Genomic DNA, 19,302 nt, shown 5'->3' with positions numbered 1-19,302 from the left:
GAAAATCACAGAATGTAAGAAATGAATATATTGTAATGTAGCAAGTTGAAACAATTGAAAATTTTAAATTTCATCCTCCCGTTTGAGTCAAACTAAGCCATTCACTAGTTTGTCGAAACCAAAAGTTCACCTTTAATTTTAGCCTGTTTAAAAACAAAAATCATGTCTACTTGATTAAATCTACCAATTCAAGGAATAAGTTCTGAAGCGAAATACTACGTTTATTCCAAGCGCAGAAATTTTATAGCATAAAATAGAAAGTGAAAATAACAATCATTGAAATGTGAAAACTGCTATAATTATCGATTTACGCTTTCGATTAACTTCCATTCAACATCAGTTTAAATCTTTGGATTTGGACCAAAAGAGGTAAATTTACACACAGAAGAAATAGAAAAAAATACAAAGTAAACAACATATGTATATTAAACATTACAAAGATTATGATATTTTTATAAGTTCACAAGAGATAAATATATTTTTGCAAAGTTTATTCGGTTATAAAAATATAAAATGATGGCAAAAAATAAATATAATAAAAAATAAATAATAAAAAGTGTTAATTGGCAAGAAAATTCTGCAAACAATAAATGCATTTTATAGATGTTTTAATGGTGAGTAAAAGTTCAGTTAAAATACAAAAAAAAATGAATAAATAAATAAAAGATAGATATATGCAATCTTTTACACAAGAAAATATTTTATCTATATTCGGTGACATATTAACATTTTAAAAACTAAAAGTTGCCTGTTGGCATTTACTCTAACGGGCTTACTCAGACTTCATATTTCAGAAGAATTCTGCTTTGCAAAGCCTGACTTTCTAGAACATTTTATTTACCATAAATAACGCTTTTCTGATTCAATTTCCAAACATAAGTTACCTGTTTTTACCTTTGAAACTACACACGATTTAATTCATTCCTTAAGGAAATATAAGAATTTTCTATTGTGCTTATGACAAAATTTATTTAGATTAAAATAATATTATATGAGTTTTTAACCAGATAATATACAAAATGGCATAAAATTCGTATTTAATTCATGTATTATTACATATATATATCAAAATTAAGTGAATTGCGCATTGTGTCGAATTTCTGACAAACTGATGAACTTATTTTAATGAAGTCAGGTACACACATTTGGGTATACAGATTTTAAGAGGTAATGGATTGACAGACTTTAGGAAATTGTGAGTATACAGATTTATAACAGAAATTATTTACTGTAGGACATGATAAACATTAATGATAGTCAGTAAGACTGATTAGCTTAACAAATATAACTTTAATATGAGTTTTGTTTCTTCTTACAGTCATAAAACCGTCTCGATGCAAAATTATACCTGATATTAGTCAATTGATATCTGTAACTGACTGTACCATTTCTACAGTGTTACAGAATTCAGCTTCTTCAGAGTACAAGGAGTTGAAGGACAGCGACTAATTGTAATTTTCACTCCAAATGTTCCTAAATAAGTTCAGTACGGTTAGGTTTGAATATCTGGAAGGACATCCATTCAATGAATGTCCTCCTGCCATTCGCAGACGATGAAGGGGGGCAGTGTCATCCATAAAAATGTAATAAAGCTTCCATTGCATTCTTGAAAAGTCCAGTATCTCATTTGTATACCAATGAGTTGTAAGAAAGTATCACAAATTTATAGAAACACTTAGCATCTTATAGATAGCATCCTCTATGAAACAAATTCAATAAAGCATCATTCTTTTCGCGAATCAACCTAGACATTTGTTATTAATTTATTTCCGTTGGAAGAAAATTTGGATCCGATATTTATCTTTGATCTGAAATATGATCTTTTCTATCAGGTATACAAAGGAAATTGTCGTGGTGTGTGCAGGATTCATTTGAATAGCCGTGCATATCTAATATATTTATTCAGGACCAACTGATCAAAGTAGGCATCTGCCTAGAAACCCTCGCAACTTTGAGAGGCCCCGTTGCCTCAATTTTTTTTTGGAGGTAGGTAGGTGTGTAGATTAAGGATAGTCTAATTTTATACTTTCATTTGATTTACAAGGGTTTGGCAGTCAAACTTATCCAACTTAAAATCCAGAACAATTTAAATTTCAAAGCATTATTCTTAGGATCAGAGTTCTGAGCTGAAATTTGCTGATTGCTTTTCATGTCAACAGTTTTGGTGACTTTGCATTTGAATATTTAGGTTATGTTTTTAAAAATATATATAATTTTTTAAAATTTTCTTTAAAATTTTAATTTTTTTATATCCGAGTTACTGACTTCAGTTATGTTTAAGATGATATCAATAAAATATTTTACTATTTCAATTAGCTATAATATTTATTTCTTGTACAGGAATTAAAATAGAAACACTTTTTTTTTCTGATTTCAACGGAACTTCCGAAATTGAGGAACGGGAGTTCCGTTTCCATTGCTTAATGGCCCAGACAATCCCTAATCCAATTCTGCACTTGTTTATGAATAATTTTTCTTCATATGTAACTGTGAATTCAAAGCAAATTACGTCAAAATGCGTCCGTCCGGTTTTCATAAATTTAACAAATTGTGCAAATTTTCTTCCTGTTGAACATTACAGATTATAGCAACTAGTAAAAAAAATATTTTTAATCAAAGCAAATAAAAAAAATATCCGTTTCTATGATATTATTTATTGAACAGAAAATGAAAACATGATGTTTTTAAATCTACGAAACAAAGACGATAAAATGAGTAAAAATAAAATATCTTAAGAACTGTTCCCTCTAAGCTCATATTAATTATGCAAATATAAAGATAGGTAATACTAAAACTGTAAAGATTTTCTTGAAATCCTGTAAAAAAAATTTCAATTCGAAATGCTCTCAAATACATTTATATAGTGTTTTCATATCAGCAATGACCAGGCAGAGGTAAACATCAAATTGTGTCTGAATACAAACATAAAACAAATTAATATTTTACATATTTATTTCATGACAGTAATCATAAAATTAGAAGTAAAATATTTAATAATTTCTGACCTCCAAAGTATATATATGCCAAATTTGTAACTGTAGCTCAAACAATCTGGTCTATAGAGTACTAACTCTCCTCTTTATTATTAGTAGAGAAAAGCAAGAAACTATAACTTGCTCCTCGCTAGATATCTGTACATATCTCTATTAATAATAAGGGGATATGAATTTCAAAATTTTAATTCGAATTTTAATCAATAAAATTTAAGTGTCATTTACATTTTTATCTCATAACTCCTAAAAATATAATTACACAAAAATTACTTTTACACCATTTTAAAATTTTAAAAAATGGCATTTTAGCAATACCATTTTAGTTTTCGTGTTAATTTTCTAGAAATCTGGTAGTATTTCAAAAATATTCTCTTGTCTATTTTCCGATAATAGATTTCCTTCTTGCAAACAAATTTCAAAAAATTTCATTCAATTAATTCAATTTATTTCAATTAAATTCAATTCTATTCATTCAAGTACTCAAACGCGTGGTCTTCTTCCATTTTTCTCAGCTAAGGAAATATAATTAGGAGAACTGAGGAAGAATCAAAAAGTGAAATTGCGTTAACGTAAAAGCCACAGTGCCACTTCAAATTGATTACTCAGACATTTAAATTACTAATGATATTATAATGTAATAGTACTCGATTCCTTTAAGAAAGTTCATTTACACGTGAATAGAGTTATTAAAAGCAGTTTAATGTATATTAGTTCACCTACACGATAAACATATTAAAATAACACCGGTTTAATGTATTTCACAGTTTATGCTTAAAAATACTTTGATGTTGAAATCATGAACATCAAGTTGTGCATAAGAGATTTCTAAAATTATTGTACTGGCCCAACTCTTTATAAGCTCAGTTTCAAACAATGAAATGAGAGAAGGAATTTTCTTGATAAAAATATAATGATTTGGATATAAATGAAATTATTTAAACATTTTCATCTTAAGTGTTAATTTTTATTTGCTTGAGAAAAGCATTGCGAGTCTTGGAAGAGCGGAAAAGAATAATTATGTGAATCATTCTTCACAGTTAGACTTTTATTTCATGTAAATACTTAGATACAGAAATGGGAACATCAAATTGGATATATTCGAAGCACCCTCAATCCATAACATAAAAAAGGGCTATTCTTTAAATAGTGTAAACATTTTCAGACAGGAAACTGAGATCTAGAATATTCCCACTTAGGAAATATGTATCTTACCGTAAATGGATTTGATTTAGGTGCAAATGTTCTACATTACTTCAAATAAACAATAAAGACTTTTCTATTCTAAATTGCTAAAAGCAGTTTTATTGGAAACTAGCCGCCTTTAGCGACCAGCCGGTTAGCCAATCTTAATGCTCGTTAAAATTTTAATAATTAAATATTTTTTGTAATCCTTTACTTTAATAGCTTCTTCATCAAAATATATATCTATATATTCACAAAATATATATCTATAACTCCAAAAGACAGTATAGCAAACAAATACATGGTTAGAATATGTTAATGATATATGATAATCAAATCAAATACGAATACCTTAGCAGCCATATGTGTCATGCAGTTTTTATGTCACGTGAATTGATTTCATTTCTTTTTACTTTCTCATATAAGAAGTATGCAAAAAAACAGTATCGTAATCATCAAATAATTTCAACTGAGGATTTCAATGAATCTCCTCGTTACAGGCTTCTCTGAGTTCGGAAAACATATTTTTGGAATTATATTTCTCCGTGAACTCGATAACACAAAATTCTTTTGAGCTAAGTGGATTAAATTTGGCATGTAGCCTATTTACACAAAATTATTAGACTTTGAAATTTTGAACGAAATATATTTACAAAAATTCCGTCGATCTCACCCAAGTTCAGGAGAACACGGTAACTGCAAAACACAAAGAGTAAAATACAGATAGATAATACAGTTTTATAATATAAAGTATAATGGACAGTTTTATAATATAAAGTGCAAATTCGTATTGAAATTTGAACTAAATCGATCACTGATTTGATCTTCAGTCGTTTTGTACACTAGTATGCGATAACTCAAAAATGCAATGATTTAGAAAAGAAAAACTCTATTCATGTTGTAGCTACTAAAATTATCGCTCCGAGTCAAATTTTGGTTCCAGTTCCAAACGGTTGACAAAAATACATCCAAAAGGCATACTCGGTTTTCTTTACAGTACTAGGAATTACAAAAACTTCATAGGCGGTTCTAAATAAAATTTTAAGCAGGAAGATCCACGATTTGTAAGTTATTGGAAGAAGGATAACTCCTTTATTACGGTGTAAGTAAGGATCTAATATTACGTGTGAAAGATGCCAAAAGGGGGACTAGTAACGAATATCGTTGTGGCCCAACAAACATAAAGCAAAACGTAGCAAAATTTTGAAAAAAAGCAATTGTAGAATGAAGAATAAAAAAAGAAGCATGTCGAGGAAAAACGCCATAATGCTAAGAGAAAATAAATTTTTTTTAAATCTTAAAACTGAATTTGAAACTATATTGATATTAAGTTTTTCAAAAGTGAAGGGGGAAAAAAGGAAGAAATTTTTTTTGTTTTGTTTATTTTCTTAGATTTTTTTTCCATAGATCTAAAATCTCACCTAAAAGCAGGCGAATGGAAATAAGATATAAAGGCAAAATTCAGTGAAATTGGATTGTTTGAATTTTATAAGCATTTACCAGCCAGGGTTGAAAATACAGTACACTCCCGATTATCCGCGGAATTAGGTGGCGCGGCCGCCGCGGATAACAAAAATCGCGGATAATCCGAAAAAAGCTAAAAACGGGTATAGCAAAAGAGAAAACAGTCATTCCAACTTTGAAAAATCGTTTTATGTACAATAAAACGTAAAATAAACAGCAGGAAATGTTTAACTAACGTTTACTATTTTAGTATATCACTTAAAACTAACCTAAAATGCCTTTTGTTAATGAAAGCAGAAAAGTGCTTTGTACTTACGAATGGCGTCAAGGATACACAGAAAAATTAATACATATGTACTGTTTTAATACTGTAATGTATTATGTAATTACAAAAGCATAACTGTAAAACTACACCTTTTTGAAGAAATCAATCATTTGCGTTTGCTTCTTGCTTTGGAAGCGTTTTCTCTTTGCTTGGAAACAAAAAAAAAAAAAAAAAAAAAAAACTTAGTGCGGCAGGTGCGGATAAGCCGCTCGCTGAAAATCGGGAGTCTACTGTACTAGGAAATGGGCAAAAGAAAATCATTTCCATATTTAAAAGTACTTGTTGATGTGATGTAATTATTTTCACTTGTGAAAACAAATTGTTTCCTGCCAGATCTATAATTATTGGCATTCATCCGCAAAAAGTTTTAAAGGTGTAGTGAATAGCATATAAGCCAGTTAACAACGACGCTACCCAAGCAATTGCTTTGTATTGTGGTCATGTTACTGGACCGCGAACCACAAGGTCCCAGGTTCAATCCTCTCGCTCCCATCACAAAGGTATCCACTGTGAAGTTGACTAAATATTCCATAATTAGGAAAATGGTAAGATAGAAGAAATATCAAGCATCAGGGAAGAAAACTACAATGATGCTCTTTTCACAAATGATTTACAATGCGAATACAAATTTAAGCTTTATTTACTTTCCCCTTATTGACTTTTCATTTTCACATCCATGCATATATCCACAGATACTCCAAAATTTGCATTGCTTGAACTTGAGCCTAAAGGGAAAAATTATTGTCAATAAAATATAATAGTGGTTAATGGTCTAGCCATTGGCAAAGATGGGAAGCAATTTGAAAAAATAAAGTACCCCAAAACATCGCATTTGATGAAATTTGAGGCGGTTTGCATGAATATTTTTTTATGTATAAGTTTCTTCTTAATAAGATCATTGCATATCTTGTTTTTTATTTAATAAATCTCGTATTTTTATTTATTTTAATGAAGTTTTTATTTAATATTATTTGTAAAGCCACAGTTTAATATGAAACAGTCAAAAATCTTTATTTCCGGTATGTAGATGTTGACATTAGACGCATGGCTGCTTTCATATAGTAGCGCGCTATTTTAACTTTGTTTGCGCCATGTTTTAAAAATTTATGATTACTATTTTTTTCATGTATAAATTTATACAAAACATTGTTTAAATTGATTTAAACAATTTTAATCATTATCTGTCTTAATTAAAATCATTTTATGAATTTTCCTTCATAACTGTGATATTTTCTTTGATTCGTTCTCTTCCAACTGTGTGTTTATGGATGTGCGTTAGAGGAAATGTTTTGTCATTACTTTTAAAAAAACATCTATATTATATGTTAAAAGTTTTGAAACTTTGCGATAGTTATCGAATAATGCTCGTCTGCCTGTTTGCAGCACTCGATAAATCGGTAAGTCCATGTGTGTGAATGTTATTTTACGTTTATTTATGAGAATTTCCTTGTATTATAATGTTTCATTTAAAAGATGTTTTGATATTTTTTTCCTTATTTAATTTATTCCTCTAAACTTAAAAAAGCGTATAATTTAAGATTTTTTTTTTAAATTTGTGCAAATATAACATATAAACATGTTTAAAATTGTAACTCAATTTAAACTTTTGAAATGTGTGCAGAATTCTTACTTTTATAGTTTTCACAACAGTTTGTTATTTGAAAATATATACAATTCTATTAGACTGTATTCTAATACAAAAAAAAAAAAAAAAAAAATCTTGAATTGCATAGGAAAGCTTTCAATAATTGTCATGTTTTATTGATATGTTTAATAATGCTCTTATTAGTATCTTTCAAGCAGTACTTTTGTTGATGTATAATGTAGCATTGATTACATTTCTATACTTGAAACATATGACATACTATTTGTTGAATTTTAAAATTTGTTTTTCCACTTCTTGCTCTTCAGTGCTATGAAGTTATTTTTTTCTGTATTTGAATACTAATAATATCATTTTTGTTTGAGAAGTTGCATTATAGATCAGTCTCATTATTTTTTAACAGTAATGACCTTTTGTGCAAAAATTATCCATTTTAATAATTTAAATGGCAGAATTATGAAGATTTAAATTCTCTCGTAACAGTTAAAAGTTCTAGATCTTAGTAGAAAAATGTTTTGTGGCCTAAATTTTGATGATATTAAATAAAATTTTGATTATTTATTTTATTTAATATTACTCCTTGATATCATTTTCATCTTTAAATTTTGAATACCTTCATGTTTGTGATCACTTGTGCTTTAAAAAAAAAACACATTCTGTGTATTTTGAAAAGAGAGAAATGTTTTATTTTCAGTTGGAGGATTGTTATATAATGTGAATAAAATTTATCATAAAAAATTTTTTATAGTGATTCCAATTTGAAATAGCATGTTTTATTATCATCATCATTCTTATTATTCTAAAATTAAATGTTTTTTTTTTAATTATTAGTAGGAAGATAATATTAAAAACAGATTTACTTGATTAAATATTTTTAATTGTTATTCTCTGAAGAATTCTCTTTCCTAACTTTTATTACATTATATATATGATCAATTTGGATTAATCATGCTCAAGTAAAAATTGCAAAATATATTATACTCTGGAAAAGATAAATAATTTCTTCATTTATCTTTACTAGTATCTTATAAACTGTTTCATTTAGCTTCAGATTTTTTTTTTTTTTAATTGAATCTATTATCTTTTTCCTGGTTTTCCGACTAAACTACCTTGGTTTAAATTCAGAAAATGTAATCTTTTTTCTTTTAAATTTATTTTTATATTAGCTATCTTAGAAAACTAGCTGGTTCACATAAAATATTTGTTAACCATAATTTAAACTCATCGCTTATATATAAATTGAAGTTTAGAAATCAGTCAATCAAAAAGGAATTTACCTAATGAAGTTAGAGCATGACATCATATTGTCATTAAAAGCTAAAATATGTAAGTAATTCATTTCAAATTGTATGTTTTCTTTTGCTGTAGTGAAATCTCACATTGTAATTCCTCATGCCCAGATAATTACTTGAAGCTTTCTTCCTTAGTTTTCAGTAGTAGAAGAAAAATGCACAAAATATTTGATGAGATGATGAAAAATTATTTGAATTTAAATATAACCATGAAATTAATTGATGAAGATCATACAAAAGAAGTTTTAAAAGTTTTGTAAAAAATTAAGTTGCAATTAAATTAGTATAATTAAAAAGACTGTTTTTAAAATTTTGATCATCTAAAAATCAAATTTGTGCTTTTATATTATTGGAAATAATGATGGAAAAATATAATACTTTTATTCATTTTTAATTAGAATTTTTGAAAAAGTAAAATGTACATTCTTGCTTTCTAAAATATGTCTGTGCTGAATTAGCTTATTCTAGATTTAACAGTCTGTCTTGTTGAACACCAACATGCAAATGCAAACCTTATCATTTTATAAGTATCAATATTGTTATTTAATGTATTATTTCAAACAGTTATGTTACCTACAAATAAATATTTTGGTTTAATATTTTTACCGATATCGGAGGCTTTTTTTTAAAATCGAATTTCTCTCGTATTAGCAGGTATCAAAATTACTGTTTAGGAGCAGAAATCATGTCATACTTGGAATCTGAAATAAATGTTGATTCATACTAATAGTTTTGTTGATCTACTGGTTTTATAGATATTCACATGTAAATTTTTATTTAGTTATTTACATATTTTCTTTTAATTCCAAATCCTCTTTATTTCTTTCATAATACAGCTTTTTCAATAATGTTCTCTCTCAGAAACTTCATGACTTTTTGTAAAATGCTTCACTAAAAATTATAGGTCCAATTGATATATTTAAATTTATATTCACAAATATTTGCTGTAAAAAGGCACAAAAAAAAGTTCATTTGGTGAAATTTTAAATTTTATTGAAACTTCGGGTACATTTAAATGCTTTTTATATCTTGCCCCAAATTACAGGAATGTTTGTTATAACATATTAACAGTCTGATTCAACCACATTCAGATATATGTTAGAATTTTGTGTCTTTCATTATTTGGTTAAATCAGACCTGCATTAACCTTGTGTTATTCTTTTTTTTAATGCTTATAGGTTGTTGTTGTTTTGTTCAGTAATTTGTTTAAGTCTAATAATCCTTAAATTTTATTTTTTTAAATGTACATATTCATGTTGATATGGTTAGAAAGTCAGTAGATATTAGTCCCATTTTAGGCTTTGTCTCATTATCTGTGAGGAGTTATAAGTTATATCTACTTAATATAGCTGCATATGGTATAATGATATAGAGGCTAATATTAAGTAAAGAAATATCACTCTTTAAATTACTCTTAATTATTGGAAAGGTTGTAAGAAAAAAAGGAACCTGCTTTTAAATTAATGTCTATAAATATAGGGAAGCCATCCATGCTTCAATAAAAAAAAATTTAGTTAAAAAAATTTGAAATATCAAAACGTTGTAGGCAAAATATTTGTATTTTGCTGCAATAATAAAATATTGAAGTCATTAAAATTTTTTTTTTAAGATAAGAAAAATATTTAAACAGCTGTATCCTCTGTATTAATAATATCCGAGATTTTGAATAGTCATACTCATGAAAAATTTTCTGTTATGTTGTTCAGTTAAAACTCAAAATGAGTACATTCTGAATTGTGAAATAAAAATGTAATTGCCTAGTTCGGTTAATATACTTCCATAGCAAATATTCTATTATATAAAAAATGCATTTATTACTCTCTGAAAATCTAAAATATGTTTTTCTGCTTGAACATTTTTGTAAGCAAATTTTGTTAAATGATTTTAGTAAATGAAATCATTTAGCTATTATGGACTAATCAAGAAGCCTAAGACTCTCTCTCTCTCTCTCTCTCTCTCTCTCTCTCTCTCTCTCTATATATATATATATATATATATATATATATATATATATATATATATATATATAATATATATATTATTATTATTAAAGACGATGACGTTAGTATGACATATCTTTATTTCTTTACAATAAGTAGATGTGTAAGCATATAAGTAGTTTTATAGAATAACAACAAAACAAGGTGATGCCACTCAAGTTAAAACTAATTATGCAGAATTGTTTGCTTGCTTGCTGGCCGCAACATCCTCTTCGCCCGGGTCCAGAGGTATGACCAGTTGAATTGGACGGGTAATCTCCTTTCCTTTCACACGAAGGATGCAGGTTCAAATTCTTCCGTCCCAGCTATCGATTAATTTCACTACGAGCGCTTTCTTCCACATTTATCTTGGTCTTATATCTTGTAATAGGACCAAGTCTCATACTCGTGGTGATTACTTTACATTCCGTACTTGATGAAATGTACATAACTCCAAAAGATATTCTTTGGACCATCTTTTCTAGAATGTATCCAGTAGGTGTTGCTGTTGCCTGTAAATATTTGTGAGCTTGTTATTTCTAGACTCGGGTCCGGATGGAACAGTGGTCAACTTTTGACCAGTTAGGAAATGAGCTGGGGTCAAAGCTTCCTCTGTATCATTCTCACCACACTCATAAATAAAAGGTCTACTGTTGAGTGAGGCTTCCATTCCCACTAATACCATAGTTAAGGCTTCTTCATCTAGTAATGAGTGACCAAGGGATTTTCGAAGGCATCGTTTGGTCAAACCTATGAGTCGCTCCCACCATCCTCCCTGCTCGTGGTGCAATAAACTTCCACTTTATACCATTGTGAGCATAGAATTGCTGCACTTTCACTGAAGTCAATGTATTCCAAAGGAAAATGAGTTCTTTGTTTGCAGCATGGAAGGTAGTGGCGTTGTCACTGTATATGGTATGTGGAAGTCTCTTCTGCTGACAAATCTTTGCAAAGCCAAAAGAAACTTGTCTATAGTAAGGTCAGAAACAAGTTCGATATGCAAGGCTCTAATAGTAGACCATGTAACTGTACTTAATTAGAACTTAACTGTACTTAATTTCAACTTAACAATTGCCTCTTAAATACTGGATGTTACAGTTAATATTTTGAGAAATATGTTTCCATGAATATGGGTTGGGTTTTAAATCTAATCGTCTATATTCTTCATGTTAATCAGTTTTTAAATTTCAAATGACGATAGCATTTAATTCATATTATTTCAGAAATTCTGTCTACTTTATGCCCATGCACTTGCTTAATCATTAGTCTACTCTAGTGAGGGAAGGGGGGGGGTCAAAGAGCCAAATCTTAAATTTCCAACTATTTACCCAATTTTCGCTATTTTTATTTTATATGAAAAATGCCATGTCGTCAATGGGTATTAATTACTCTTCATTTTTGAGAGAAATTGTTAAAAATATTTCACTGTACATTCTTTATAAGGAAAAACCCGGACAAGGTGCCTCAGCTACTGTACCAATTTTGACAATTATTTCTTTTGAAAGCTCATGATATCTATATGAGATATTGCAAAATAAAACCTTGATGCAGCCCTCAGCTTCCAAAATTAGATTGACTTAGCCAATTAATTTTCCCACTTTGCATGCATAGCCAACTAATCTGAATGCTTTTGGTTTATTGTGCTGTGTCCTTTGAAATTCCTTTTTTTTTTTTTTTTTTTTTTTCCTCTCTCCTGATCAGATTTAGTTCATCAGAGTTAATGAATATGTTTAAATTTACATTATTAATATGGTGGTTGAATAAGAAAAATGCATGCAACTAATGATTAGCAGTTTTTATACATCTAATTATATTATGGTTAAAAAATAACAGCAACATAAATTAATGAATTATAAGATTTACATGGTCTTTGTTTACTCATAGCAACATGGCAAAAATGTAAAACAAAATAAATTTTAACAATAGAATGATGTATGGAAATGTTATTCATTTTTAGAAATTGTTGATTAAATATTTAGTTAAAAATAATAACTCTTTGAAACTAAGAAATGTATTATTGACAGCTATATATATCATGTATTAATCTTTCTTAAATAAAAATAAGAGCTCATATAACTAATGAATTTATCTTCTGAGTTTGTCTTTCAAAAATTAAATTACTTTTCTACAGATTTATGTTTTCTAGTTACCATTTTGCATCTCTCATCGCAAACATCTAGTCTGTACTTGGGTTTCTTGCTATTCAAGGTTGCTGCAGTATCAATTAGCCCATCCATAAGAATCATTTTAACATTATTTGGCTGTATTTCATTCTTGTCTTTATCTATTGTTTTCCTTGGTATTACAGGAAACACAAATGAAATTTTTTCTGAGTAAAATACTAAAATATTTATAACAAAAAAAAAAAAAAAAAAAAAAAAACATTAATTGTGACATTCATTACTACAACTATTGTATCAGGTTGAAGTCTCTAGCATTCAAATTACATGACCTTACTGATTATCTGTCTAATTTTTATGTCCTACTAAGCTTTCACTAGTTAGTGAAGCTCTCATCTAGTGATGATGAAACTGTAGTGAGATGTGACGAGCGAGGATAGAACCTGGGGCCTTGTAGTTCACAGCCTAGTAACATGACCACAATACATAAGCAATTGCTCGTGTAGCATAGCTGTTAACTGGCTTATAAGCTATTCACCACAAAACTATATTATATGATTAATGATTTTCATTTTATCCAGTTGGAATATCAAGTACTGAAATCACAATATCACTGAAAAGCTGAAAATAGATCTATATATCATATGACATATTGAATGCTATTAGCAGACTAGTATATAATTATAACTGTAATAGAAATATGATAAAAATTATATAATTTGGATATACTCATATGGTCTTCCAACTGTTTCAGTTTTATCCCAGTGCAAATAAAATTTGAAAATAATAGCCTCTTAAACATAATGTATTATATTCATCCAATATTTATGTGCCACTATTTCTTTTATGATAAAATTTCACCAATGTTATCTTCCCTTATTTACTATTTTAAAAAGAAATAGTTTCTCTTTCTCTCTCTTTTTTGTGGCTACCATGAATATATCAAGATATTTCAATAAAAGAGTTTGACTACATTAAAGGGGATGTTCCCACAAATTTTGATTAAAGGAAAATAAAATAATATGAAAATGTATTGTTTAGATTAGTAGAATAATAATGTATGGATTATGCACCTGTAAAGTTGATACCCCCCCCCCCCAAAAAAAAAGTAATGTGTTAAAAGTTAAGTCAGATTTGTGAATATGAGCTTAATTAATGCATAGAAATTTAACTGTTACTTTTTTACACTATCACTTATAAAATTAAATTAAATTTTAGATAGAATGGCTTAATTTCTAGACTGTTTGTCAAGGCTTATTGAGCAAATAATGTTCATGTATGCTTTTTAATTTAAAATCAAAATTCTCTCTCTCTCTCTCTTTTTTTTTTTTAATTGAAGGGTGTTTAAAAGATTTCTTAAACCATTAATATGTCTCGAATTCAGTATTTTTTTATTTATTTACTGAACTTAATGATAACTTCTTAAAACTAAGTTAAATCATCACCATCATTTCCTTCAGCTTAAAAAGATGATCAAGCATAAAAGATTCATAAAAAAAAGATTTTTCAGCATTAGGTTCAGCAAGATTCATTACCTTATACACAATGTTTTTGATTATATTTGAGATATATTAATTGATTGAGATTTGTAAGTGTAGAAGAAACAGTGGTGGATTTAGGCATTTTAAAGTCAGTGGCAATGCTTTTTTTGTACGCATTTTTTTTTTTTAATTTAATAAACTGTTAAATTTAGTTTCATATTTTGAACTTAACTTGATAAACACGGTTTATTTTTGGATGGGTTTTTATGATAGTAATTTTTAAAGTTTTATTTATTTACGAGCGTCCTTTGGCGACCAGTTGGTTCGCTAAAATAAATGCTCGCTAAAATTTTCATTTCAGTATTTTATTTAACTTGATCTCGTAATAATTTCATTAGCAGAATATTAAATTTCAAAATTTGATAGTCATGCAGCTCATATTATATATAGTCATACCTTTTTATTCATTATACCATGTATCTCCCTAATTTTCTGTCAATTCCCGTAAAATATGAACTTTAAATTGAAGCAGAAATGAGTAAACTTTTTTTTTGTTTTAGCGAAAAAATTCCGAGTATAGAAAATAGAATCGTTCTGCATTGAAGTCTTATTTTCATTCTGTCAATTCCCGTAAAATATGAACTTTAAATTGAAGCAGAAATGAGTAAACTTTTTTTTTTTTTTTTTTTTGTTTTAGCGAAAAAATTCCGAGTATAGAAAATAGAATCTTCTGCATTGAAGTCTTATTTTCATTACAGAAATTTTCTGAATGTTCATTAAATATAGTTTTCAGTTTACTTTAAAAAGAATTTAAATGGCTTAAATAGTAATATTTTCTTTCAATCATAGATGTACTTCTGAAAAAAAGTTTTGAAGTTTAAATTTTATACAGTGCTTCGATGCTAAGGAATCCTATTCAGTGAAATATCATTGGCACTTCAGCTTTTAAATAACGATAATAACTAGGGTTTGTCGGTTTTCAAATCCGGTTTTTTTTTATAAAAAAAAAATGGTTTTTTAAAGTAAATTTGTCACATTCGAAAACCGGTTTTCCGGAACGCCTGAATATTCCTCGTCCTCAAAAAAATAATAATAGTAATAAATAAATAAAATAAAAATAAATTGAATTTTATCGGTTGAAACCGATTTATCTAGCACCTGAAGGCTTAGGACGATGAGATGCCAATTTATTAACAAGTAAAGGTATATTTGAATTTCTGTTAATTGAACTAAAAAATTTAAACACTGAAATAAGTTTGAAATTATTATATGCTTTAGAAGAACGAACTCAAGAAAGAAGACAAGTAGAATTACCAACTCTTTTGCTGTATTTGCAAAATCCACAAAACATTTCTAGTTCAGCGAAGAAATCTAGTGTATTTTCTTTAGCTTCAAAAACCGAAAGTATTAAGTTATCTGGAAAGATATTGCCTAGAATATTTCCAAATCCTTATGTGGAAACCGATTCTGATGAAGAGCAAATCGAAGAAACTACTCATCAGAGTAATGCTTTTTTAAAAGAAGGCATGGAAAAATCAATTCATAAATTTCTTAAAGACCCTGAAGAAAAACTTACAAATCCAAAGACAATGAAAGCTGAATTTTCATTATTTAAGGCAACGAATAAAGAAACAAAGAACTATGAAACCAAGCTCAATAGCTAATGAACGAATATTTTCAATTTCAGGCAATATTATGTCCAAAAAAAGAAAAAGACTCAGCCAACGTTCAGTGAATATTCTGTTTTTTTTAAATCCTATTTTCTTAGGAAAAATTAAAATTACTGAAAATAACATAAATATTATTTGAAATTTTTGTTAGTTTTCGTTATTTTGTGTAAGTAATATGTATATGTAATCCTTAATTTTTTTTTATATATTTTGATATTGATTTTATTTTTTGTTATTTTATATAAATGAAATAAAATATTTTTCCCTCTTCCTTTCTTTTTTTTTTAATACAAAAATTCGAAAACCTGCAGACACCGATTTTTCGGTTTTTGAATAAACCCTAATGATAACAATAACATTTCTATCTTCTGCGACCAAATCTGACCGAATTATGAATATCATAATTTAAGACTTTCAACAATTTCGTAATTACGGGTTTATCAGCCTTTTGAAAACTATGGTCGGTGATTGGCGCATCTTCTTTGAGGCGATTAATACAGTAATCTAAAATTGCGCATATTTTATAAGATAGGAATATTCAAATTTTCATAATTCGTTCAGTTTCAGTCTCATTAGAGTGGGTCCATAAAGAAATTTTATTGTATGTAGAATATTTTATTAAATATAACTCATAGAACCGAGGATATGTATGAAAATATAAAATTTGTAATTCATCAGAACATTTATTGATTGAATTTTTAACTCTTCACAGATTACTGTTACTGCTTGCGGGTGGCGCGCGTTTTGCAACAAATCTATTTCAAACTGTTATTTTTATTTGTTTGATTTGATTTGATTTGATGGTACCAAAGATAGAGTGTGTGTTGTGAATTAATAATATAAGAAAATTCCACAGAAATCTTTAATCTTTTTCTTGCACTTATCCTTTTAGAAAATAGTTTCATGCGTTTTTCATTTCTTATAGGCACATAGTGAAAATTACACTTAACTAGATCTAACCCTTTGCACTCGGATGGTGCTTCTTACTCACCATTCAAGACGGTGCATCATTTTGACGTTTTATCTATTTAATTTTTATTGTTAAAAATACCTGCAGAGTAGTAAGAAAATGCAAATTAATTAAACGGGGGAATACACTTAAAATAATTATATATTTATTTTTCAAAGCAATAAACAAGTCTTTGTATTAGATGAATGATTTTGCATCGAATTACTTTTCCGAGTGCAAAGAGTTAATTTGCTGTAAGAGTTAACTTATTCGTTGAATTTGAGTTTTTGTCAACGTGATGGCAACAAGATGGTGATAACTCATTTTTCCCATGGACGTGTAAAGTGCGCGAGCTTGTTAAATTTTTATTGCTAAATAAATTGCTGGAAAATATGCTTAAATTATTTTTTTTTTTGAGTTTTAAGATGATGTAAAAGTCCTTTTTGTGCTGTAATATTTTCGAAAGTTATCGCAGAAAAACACCAAACATTTGTTTCATTTTTTATTTAATATTTTTCATATTTTTTTAAAATTAAAATAAATTCCTCTAAGGTATGTATTCTTACCTCCAAATTACATATATGCCAAGTTTGGTAACTGTAGGACCAATAGCTTGGCCTGTAGAATGCCAACATACAAAACTGACACATCTTCAAATAGAATGAATGCTTGATCGACAAGTGAAGGAGCTACTTAAAGGCTCAAGATTGTTTTAAAATCGCGAGAAATAAAGGATCAAACCGAATCTTCCTTCATCGTGTTTAAACCGATGGAGTACTGATGAATACATTATCGTCTTGAAGATCACTGGGAATCAACAAATTAAAAAATTCGGCTTGGGATAACTCTGCATAAAATTTGAATTGAGTTTGCTTGACATCAAGCAATGCGATTTGTAGATTTCTGGATTATTCGACGAGCCAATTCCTCATTTCATTGACCTGCGTAACAGGGATAAAATTTTTCACAGCGTATTTGTCAGTGATTGACATCGATGATGGAGATTATCTTTTTCTCGTCATTTTTCCTAAGATTATTTGTGCTTTATTAGTTAGATGGAGTACCACTTGAAGTAAATGATGATTGAACTTGAGTAGATTCCTTAGTATTTGACGCTATGAAAGGTTGAGTTGATGCAATTTAATTTTGAGCGAAATTAGCCTATGTGTCAAAGCTCTGAAAAAAATAATTTTGTTCCATTTGATATGGTTTCATTACTGTTAGGCAATGTTGCGTTTTCCAAAAGCGATTATATATATATATATATATATATATATTAAAGCAATTTCTTGGCCGAAGAGAGAGAAGACACTTCGAATTTTTAAACTTCGTTTTTATTCTATGCCTGGAGGTATAATTTATGTACAAAGAAGCTCGGACAAAACTGGGGTCTGTTCACAAGCGATACAAGAGTAGAAGAAGTCTGGAATATTTATCGCCAATGATTATATACAATGAGATTCTGATAGGGATTTTTGTACACGTGTCGATTTAATATAGGGAAATCTAGGTATCTTTTAAAAAGAATTCTCTTTGCTTGACAATTTTTTATCCCTTCACTCGGAGCGCGGGAACAACTGATTTAAGCATTTTTATAGAGCTTCTGTATTATTAATTTAATAATAATATTTATAAAAAGATGGAATTAGATCTGAAAATAAGAGAATATTTTAGAATGAAGTTAATATGGGCTGAATTAAGATAAAACTTTGGAAATTAATTAGGATTAAATTAAATTTTAAAATTTCATTGCATATATATAAAGACAGTGTTTCATAAATACTGTTCTAATGAAACAGTAAACTGATTAATCTTACTTATAAACTATTAATTAACTTATTTTTTAATGTATTTTTTTTCAAATTTATTTTATTTGACAAATTGTTAATCGACTTGCCTGTAGCCCTCTCCCTCAATCCAGTAGCAATCAGTTGCCTAATTGTTAACCCGCTTCTGATAACAGTCGATATGTAGATGCTGTACTATTAAAGTTTTAAGATAAAATACTTCCCAAAAAATTGAGAAATCTTTGTCTAATAGCCCGTGATGCAGCTTCAAGCTAAAAGTTAATTTAACTAATGTAACTGCTCTCAATCACGTAAAAAGCGTGCGATCATGACATCGTTAAATAAGTTATAGATATCTCGTGAAGAAATTAGTTAAAAGAAAGTTTGAGCTTCATTTTAGTTACGTCTTCGTTGCATCGACTTATCCTAAGTTCAATGATAACTTTTAAACTAAAGT

General features: G+C 28.3%; 1 protein-coding gene across 1 annotated transcript in view; it reads left to right on the top strand.

The window, feature by feature from the left end:
- The first annotated feature begins 7,037 nt into the window (after nucleotides 1-7,037).
- The window catches only part of LOC129962083 (myb-related protein B-like), a 39,699-nt gene continuing 27,434 nt past the window's right edge, over nucleotides 7,038-19,302 (top strand). Inside the window, exon 1 of the mRNA XM_056075800.1 lies at nucleotides 7,038-7,361. The gene's annotated coding sequence lies outside the window, so the exon portion shown is untranslated. The remainder of the gene's footprint in view (nucleotides 7,362-19,302) is intronic.

The sequence above is a fragment of the Argiope bruennichi genome, chromosome 2 (assembly GCF_947563725.1).
Source record: "Argiope bruennichi chromosome 2, qqArgBrue1.1, whole genome shotgun sequence".
In the NCBI taxonomy this organism is placed as follows: domain Eukaryota; kingdom Metazoa; phylum Arthropoda; class Arachnida; order Araneae; family Araneidae; genus Argiope; species Argiope bruennichi.
Note: the sequence above shows the minus strand (reverse complement) of the source record. Positions and strands in the feature narration are given on the sequence as shown.